This window comes from Arachis stenosperma, chromosome 2 (genome assembly GCF_014773155.1).
Source record: "Arachis stenosperma cultivar V10309 chromosome 2, arast.V10309.gnm1.PFL2, whole genome shotgun sequence".
Classification (NCBI taxonomy): domain Eukaryota; kingdom Viridiplantae; phylum Streptophyta; class Magnoliopsida; order Fabales; family Fabaceae; genus Arachis; species Arachis stenosperma.
The window spans coordinates 72464180-72471938 of NC_080378.1; the positions used below are offsets into that span (position 1 = coordinate 72464180).

The following is a 7759-nucleotide window of genomic DNA, read 5'->3' on the forward strand; positions in this document are numbered from 1 at the left end:
GGACAAAGCATCTCCATATGCTTATCTGAAATTCTCACCAATGAATTACATAAGTATCTCTATCTTTATTTTATGCTTTATTCATAAATCATCCATAACCATTTGAATCTGCCTGACTGTGATTCACAAGATGACCATAGCTTGCTTCATACCAACAATCTCCGTGGGATCGACCCTTACTCGCGTAAGGTTTATTACTTGGACGACCCAGTGCACTTGCTGGTTAGTTGTGCGAAGTTGTGATAAAGAGTTGAGATTGCAATTGAGCGTACCATGTTGATGGCACCATTGTTGATCACAATTTCGTGCACCAAGTTTTTGGCGCCATTGGCAGGGATTGTTTGAGTTTGGACAACTGACGGTTCATCTTGTTGCTTAGATTAGGTATTCTTCAGAGTTCATAAGAATGAATTCTAGTGTTTCAAGGTGATGTTCTTATCATCACCAAAGCTGATTGATTCTCATCAATTTAGCTCTTGAATGCAATGTCCTGCTGAAGCTTGGCTAGCCATGTCTAATTTCTTTAGACTAAAGCTTTAGACTAACATTGCATGATTCCTGGAATTCTCATTAAGAATTTTGATATCTTTATTTTCTTTTCCATATAATTTTTGAAATAAAAAATCCAAAAAAAATTACAAAATCATAAAAACAAAAAATATTTTATGTTTCTTGTTGAGTTTAGTGTCTCATTTTAAGTTTGGTGTCAATTGCATGTTTCTGTTCTTCTTGCATTTTTCATGTGTTTTCATTAATCTTCAAGTTGTTCTTGATGATTTCCTTGCTCTGATCTTTAAATTCTCTTGTCTTGAGTGTTTTGTTGTTTCTCATATGTATTCTCAATTTGTTAGTGTCAGTAGTATACAAACTTCTAAGTTTGGTGTCTTGCATGCATTGTTTATTTGATCTTAGTTTCATTTTGATTATTCCTCATTATTAAAAATCCAAAAATCTTTTAATTTGTGTCTCTTCAAGTCAATAATACAGAGAATTAAAGATTCAGAACATACATCAGAGGAATTACACAGAAAAAGCTGGGCGTTAAAAATGCCCAGTGAGGAAGGAAAACTGGCGTTTAAACGCCAGCCAGGGTACCTGGCTGGACGTTTAACGCCCAAAAGGGTAGCAATTTGGGCGTTAAACGCCAGAATGGATACCATTCTGGGCGTTTAATGGCAGGATGGCACAAGAGGAAAGATTCTGTTTTTAATTCAAATTTTTTTCAAGTTTTCATAATTTTTCAAAATCAAATCTTTTTCAAATCATATCTTTTCAATCATATATTTTCAAAATCAATTTCTTTCCATTTTTCAAAAATACTTGCTAACAATTAATGATTTGATTCAACATTTCAATTATGTTGCCTTTTCTGTTGAGAAAGGTTTAATGTCTGAATCATATCTTTTAAATTTCTTGTTAGCCAAGTCATTAATTTTCAAAATCAACTCTTTTTAAATTGTTTTTCAATCATATCTTTTTAAAACCATAACTTTTCAATCATATCTTATTAATCACATTTTTTCAAAATAGTTTTCAATCATATCTTTTTTATTTCTAATTTCAAAGTCTTTTTCAAAAATCACTTTATTTCTTTCCCAATCATATTTTTCGAAAATCATTCTTCAATTTTTCAAAATGTTTTTAAAATCTTTTTAATTTATTTTCAAAAATTTCTTCCCCTCTTCTCACATCCTTCTATTTATGGACTAACACTCCTCCTCAATGCACAATTCGAATTCTATCTTTCTAGATAAGTTCGAATTCCTCTTCTACCCTCTTTTTCTTCTTTTCCTCTAACACCTCAAGGAATCTCTATACTGTGACATAGAGGATTCCATATTTTCTTGTTCTCTTCTCTTTCATATGAGCAAGAACAAAGACAAAAGCATTCTTGTTAAGGCTGACCCTGAACCTGAAAGGACCTTGAAGCGAAAGCTAAGAGAAGCTAAAGCACTACTCTCTGTAGAGGACCTAACAGAAATCTTCAAACAAAAAGAAGACATGGCAGCCGAAAACAACAACAATGCCAACAATGCAAGGAAGGTGCTGGGTGACTTTACTGCACCTACTCCCGACTTCTATGGGAGAAGCATCTCTATCCCTGCAATTAGAGCAAACAACTTTGAGCTTAAGCCTCAATTAGTTTCTCTAATGCAATAGAATTGCAAGTTCCATGGACTTCCATTGGAAGATCCTCATCAATTTTTAGCTGAATTCTTGCAAATCTGTGACACTGTCAAGACTAATGGAGTTGACCCTGAGGTCTACAGACTTATGCTATTCCCTTTTGCTGTAAGAGACAGAGCTAGGATATGGTTGGACTCACAACCTAAAGAAAGCCTGAACTCTTGGGAAAAGCTAGTCAATGCCTTCTTGGCAAAGTTCTTTCCACCTCAAAAATTGAGTAAGCTTAGAGTGGAAGTCCAAACCTTCAGACAGAAGGAAGGTGAATCCCTCTATGAAGCTTGGGAAAGATACAAAAAATTGATCAGAAAGTGTCCCTCTGACATGCTTTCTGAATGGAGCATCATAGGTATCTTCTATGATAGTCTGTCTGAACTGTGTAACAACCCAATTCCCAGTACGTCATGATCATACCAAAAATCAAGTGTCACCAACTTGTTCACATGAAACTTTTACTATTTATTATTAAGCCTGTAATCGGGTTAGCGTACTATCGAGTTTTTTTTGGAAAGACTTTTATAAGAAAACTTGCAAGGACAGTTAATTAAACATACACAAGCTGGCATTATATATAATCACAACACATAGCATAGACCATACATACGCATACAGGTACTATCGTATATATATATATATACATATATATCCTGAGTTAGCATACATCCCTTCAGAAATACTACTATATACAAACCAACACTCCGGGCCCTAGTTCGTACAGAAAACCCCTAAACTGGCACCCGAACTAGCCTAGTCAACTATGTACACCCTACTCTCTCAGTGAGTTTAATCAAAAGTGAGAGATTAACACAAAAGCTAGGCTAACACAAAAGAACTATCAAAAGGCACAACCGTAGCTCCCAGGCCTCAGCTATCATCGTCAGAGGAGATCACAACCACATCAGAACACTCCTCAGGATCCTCGTCCTCGTCATCGGAAATCTCTATAATCTCAGGAGGGGCACTGGCACTCGTGCTACTGGTCTGACCAGCACTCGCCGGTCCACTAATAGAGGCGGTGAGCGGCTCCTCAGAAGATGGCTCGGATGAAGATACTGAGATCTGCTCCACTGGGATGTCCTCCTCCAGTACAGGCTCTGGAAAATGCTCCTTCATGGGCTCAGGCTCAGGGTCCGCCTGACCCGCAGGCTGATCAGGATGCTGGTGAGGCACCGGCCCAGCATAAAACGGGTGAAATAGAGCATCTGGGTGGAGCCACTGCAGTGGGAACTCATAGGGCATGTCGAGGTTAAACTGTGGAGTGTCAATCGGGTGATGGAAGGGATGATCACGCAGAATGTACATACGAGTCCTAATCTCCGCAGCTACTACATAAAACCTATGCTATACAATATCCTCGTATATATAGGGAGGGTCCATCTCGTAAAATATAACTCCGGACTCCATCTGAAGGGGAGGAAGAAAAGGGGTAAGAACTGGGGGGTTCTTAGTAGGGTCGAGGGTAGTTAGTTTAGTCAAGGTTACCACAATTCAAGTAATTCACAATGAACTATACAAGAATTACAGAGAAGATCTAATTACCACAATTCAGAGTAACAGTGAGGAATGCATAAACACAGGAAGGCAATCACAGATAATTTCACCATATCAAATAAAATGCAAATGCACAACAAGGATGATGCATGTCTGGTCCTATCGCAGGTAATGAGCTCATTTGTCGGTTTCGACCCGCACCCGACACAATCCGACTCGCAAGTCAGATAAGGCATTCCAGCGGCATAGCCTCTGCAAGGTCTCAACCTCTTGCAGGCGCTGATTCTCCAGCTGAAGTATGCCGAACATGACCTCTGCAAGTACTTGCAGGCGCTGATTCTCCAGCTGAAACATGTGCCACTTTCTCCTGGAAGCCACTCTATATACACGGGCATTCCCGTACAATTACTCACACATAAAGCCCACGGCTTAACATTTTCACATCAACACTATAACTTTTTACTCTCATCATCCTCTTGTGACCTTTTAATCATTTCATAATCACACGTGCCGGTTTGTCTTCTCTTTTTCCTTTAAAACCCAAAACTAATCCCCCTTTTATTTTTAACACAAAGTCTTTAACATTTTCCAAGGTGTCACCAAACGAAATCATTTGATAAAAACTCAATTACTTTTGAAATTCACTAAAACTCCTCCAAATAAAATCCTTGAATCAAATTCAAAACATAAGCCCTTTTTTTTTCATTTTCAAATCAAACTTAAACATAGTATTTTTCTTAAATAATTTAAAATCTTAAAATAATTCTTTTCTAAATAAATCGAAATCAAAATATATACTTTTCTTAAATAAATTAAATCCGACATAAAACTATTTTCTAAATAAATCGAAAATCAAATAATACAATTTCTCAAATCCAATCTTTACCTTCTAAATAAAATTTCAAATAAATTCTTAAGGTTTATAACAAATTTTGGCAGCACCTCCCCTAAAATCCGGACTCTGCCACCCTTCTCGGGTTCCATCCAAACCATTTTTCACACTCTTTTCAAATAAATTCTCAATAAATCAAACCGGCAACTTTTACATTTTCAAATTATCCTACCGTAATCCAGAAATCACAATTATCAATATAAATTCAACCAACAAGTAACCACCGCATTAATTCACTTCGAATACTAATTTAATCGGTGAAAATTTACTAAAACCCTACCTTCGTACGAAATCAAAATATGCGAAGCTTCGGAGGAGCTTTCTGACCGAGCTACTGAAGGGAAAAACGTCCAGAATCCTCCGTGCCTCATAAAACTCCAGTTGGCCAAACTCAAGGGGTAGGGGAGCTACGTCATCGTCGACTTTCACCGGACAAAAATAACGCCAACACGTAGAGAAGAAAGATACGAACACTTTTACCGGATTAGATTTTTTATTGGAGTTACGAATCACAAGAAATCGAAGTTGGAAATTCAGTGGGGGTTACGGTTCTTTAGCGCTCTCTCTCTCGGTCACTCACTGTTTGCATGCAAATGAGATTAATCTCATATGATATATATATATAGTAAGGAACTTAGTAATAGTAATATATATACCTATGATATGAATGAATAACTTAGCAACTTTACTTAAAGTACTAAGGAACCTTATATAGCACTAATAGTAATAATAATAATAATAATAATAATAATAATAATAATAATAATAATAATAATAATAATATAATAATAATAATAATAATAATAATATATAAAATTGAATATATATGAGTTACTAATATAAATGACATTAGTAACTTAGGAATGTAAAAATATTTGATGAAGTTTTAACAATTCTAAACTCATCAAGAAATAACAATAATTAATTTTTATCGGAATCGGACTTGATAATGATAATATTAATTTTATTATCTAGGCTTTATTATAATTAGAGCAAGTAAAGTAAATAAATAACATAATAATAAAATTATATTACCATTTATTTTATTTCGGGGTTCAAAGTTGACTCGTTAAAATAAAACTAATCGCTTTAAAATATTATTTTTAAAAAACTCGCATTATTGTAAAAATTAGAGTTGTTACAAACTGTCCAAGATGTCATTGGATAGCTCTGCTGGAGGATCTCTTCATCTGAAGAAGACGCCTACAGAAGCTCAAGAACTCATTGAAATGGTTGCAAATAACCAATTCATGTACACTTCTGAAAGGAATCCTATGAACAATGGGACGAATCAGAAGAAAGGAGTTCTTGAGATTGATACTCTGAATGCCATATTGGCTCAGAACAAAATATTGACTCAGCAAGTCAATATGATTTCTCAAAGTCTGTCTGGAATGCAAGCTACACCAGGCAGTACTAAGGATGCTTCATCTGAAGAAGAAGCTTACGATCCTGAGAACCCTTCAATGGAAGAGGTGAATTACATGGGAGAACCCTATGGAAACACCTATAATCCTTCATGGAGAAATCATCCAAATCTCTCATGGAAGGATCAACAGAGACCTCAACAAGGTTTCAACAACAATAATGGTGGAAGAAACAGGTTTAGCAATGGCAAGCCTTTTCCATCATCTTCTCAGCAACAGATAGAGAATTCAAAGCAGAGCCACTCTGACTTAGCAACCATGGTCTCTGATCTAATCAAAGCCACTCAAAGTTTCATGACTGAAACAAGGTCCTCCATTAGGAATTTGGAGGCACAAGTGGGTCAGTTGAGTAAGAAAGTTACTGAACTCCCTCCTAGTACTCTTCCAAGCAATACAGAAGAGAATCCAAAAGGAAAGTGCAAGGCCATCAACATGGCCGAATTTGGAGAGGAGAAAGAGGCAGTGAGCGCCACTGAGGAAGACCTCAATGGACATCCACTGGCCTCCAATGAGTTCCCTAATGAGGAACCCTGGGAATCTGAGGCTCACACTGAGACCATAGAGATTCCATTGGATTTACTTCTACCTTTCATGAGCTCTGATGAGTATTCTTCCTCTGAAGAGGACGAATATGTCACTGAAGAGCAAGTTGCTAAATACCTTGGAGCAATCATGAAGCTAAATGACAAGTTATTTGGTAATGAGACTTGGGAGGATGAACCCCCTTTGCTCACCAAAGAACTGAATAACTTGACTAGGCAGAGATTACCTCAAAAGAGACAGGATCCTGGGAAGTTTTCAATACCTTGTACCATAGGCACCATGACCTTCAAGAAGGCTCTGTGTGACCTAGGGTCAAGTATAAACCTCATGCCTCTCTCTGTAATGGAGAAGCTAGGGATCTTTGAGGTATAAGCTGCAAGAATCTCACTAGAGATGGCAGACAACTCAAGAAAACAAGCTTATGGACTTGTAGAGGATGTTCTGGTAAAGATTGAAGACCATTACATCCCTGCTGATTTCATAGTCCTAGAGACTGGGAAGTGCATGGATGAATCCATCATCCTTGGCAGACCCTTCCTAGCCACAGCAAAGGCTGTGATTGATGTTGACAGAGGAGAATTGATCATTCAAGTGAATGAAGAATCCCTTGTGTTTAAGGCTCAAGGATATCCCTCTGTAACCATGGAGAGGAAACATGAAGAGCTTCTCTCAAAACAGAGTCAAACAGAGCCCCCACAGTCAAACTCTAAGTTTGGTGTTAGGAGGCCACAACCAACTTCTAAGTTTGGTGTTGGGAGATTCCAACATTGCTCTGAGCATCTGTGAGGCTCCATGAGAGCCCACTGTCAAGCTACTAACATTAAAGAAGCGCTTGTTGGGAGGCAACCCAATGTTATATTTATCTATTTTCCTTTGTTATTTTATGTTTTCTGTAGGTTGATGATCATGGAAATTCAAAAATCAATTGAAAAAGCAAAAACAGAATGAAAAACAAGAAGAAAAAACAGCACACCCTGGAGGAAAACCTTGCTGGCATTTAAACGCCAGTTAGGGCAGCAAATGGGCGTTTAACGCCTAGTCTGGCACCATTCTGGGCGTTTAACGCCAGAAAGGGGCACCAGACTGGCGTTAAACGCCAGGAAAGGGCAAGAAGTTGGCGTTAAACGCCAAAAATGAGCACCAGCCAGGCGTTTAACGCCAGAATTGGCATAAAGAGCATTTTTGCTCGCCACTTGGTGCAGGGATGAATTTTCCTTGACAC

At 37.5% G+C, this 7759-nt stretch overlaps 1 non-coding gene across 1 annotated transcript; it reads right to left on the minus strand.

The window, feature by feature from the left end:
• Positions 1–2406: 2406 nt before the first annotated feature.
• Positions 2407–2514, minus strand: LOC130964154 (small nucleolar RNA R71). The gene has a single exon (XR_009080261.1). It is a non-coding gene; the product is annotated as a small nucleolar RNA R71 (small nucleolar RNA).
• Positions 2515–7759: the final 5245 nt, after the last annotated feature.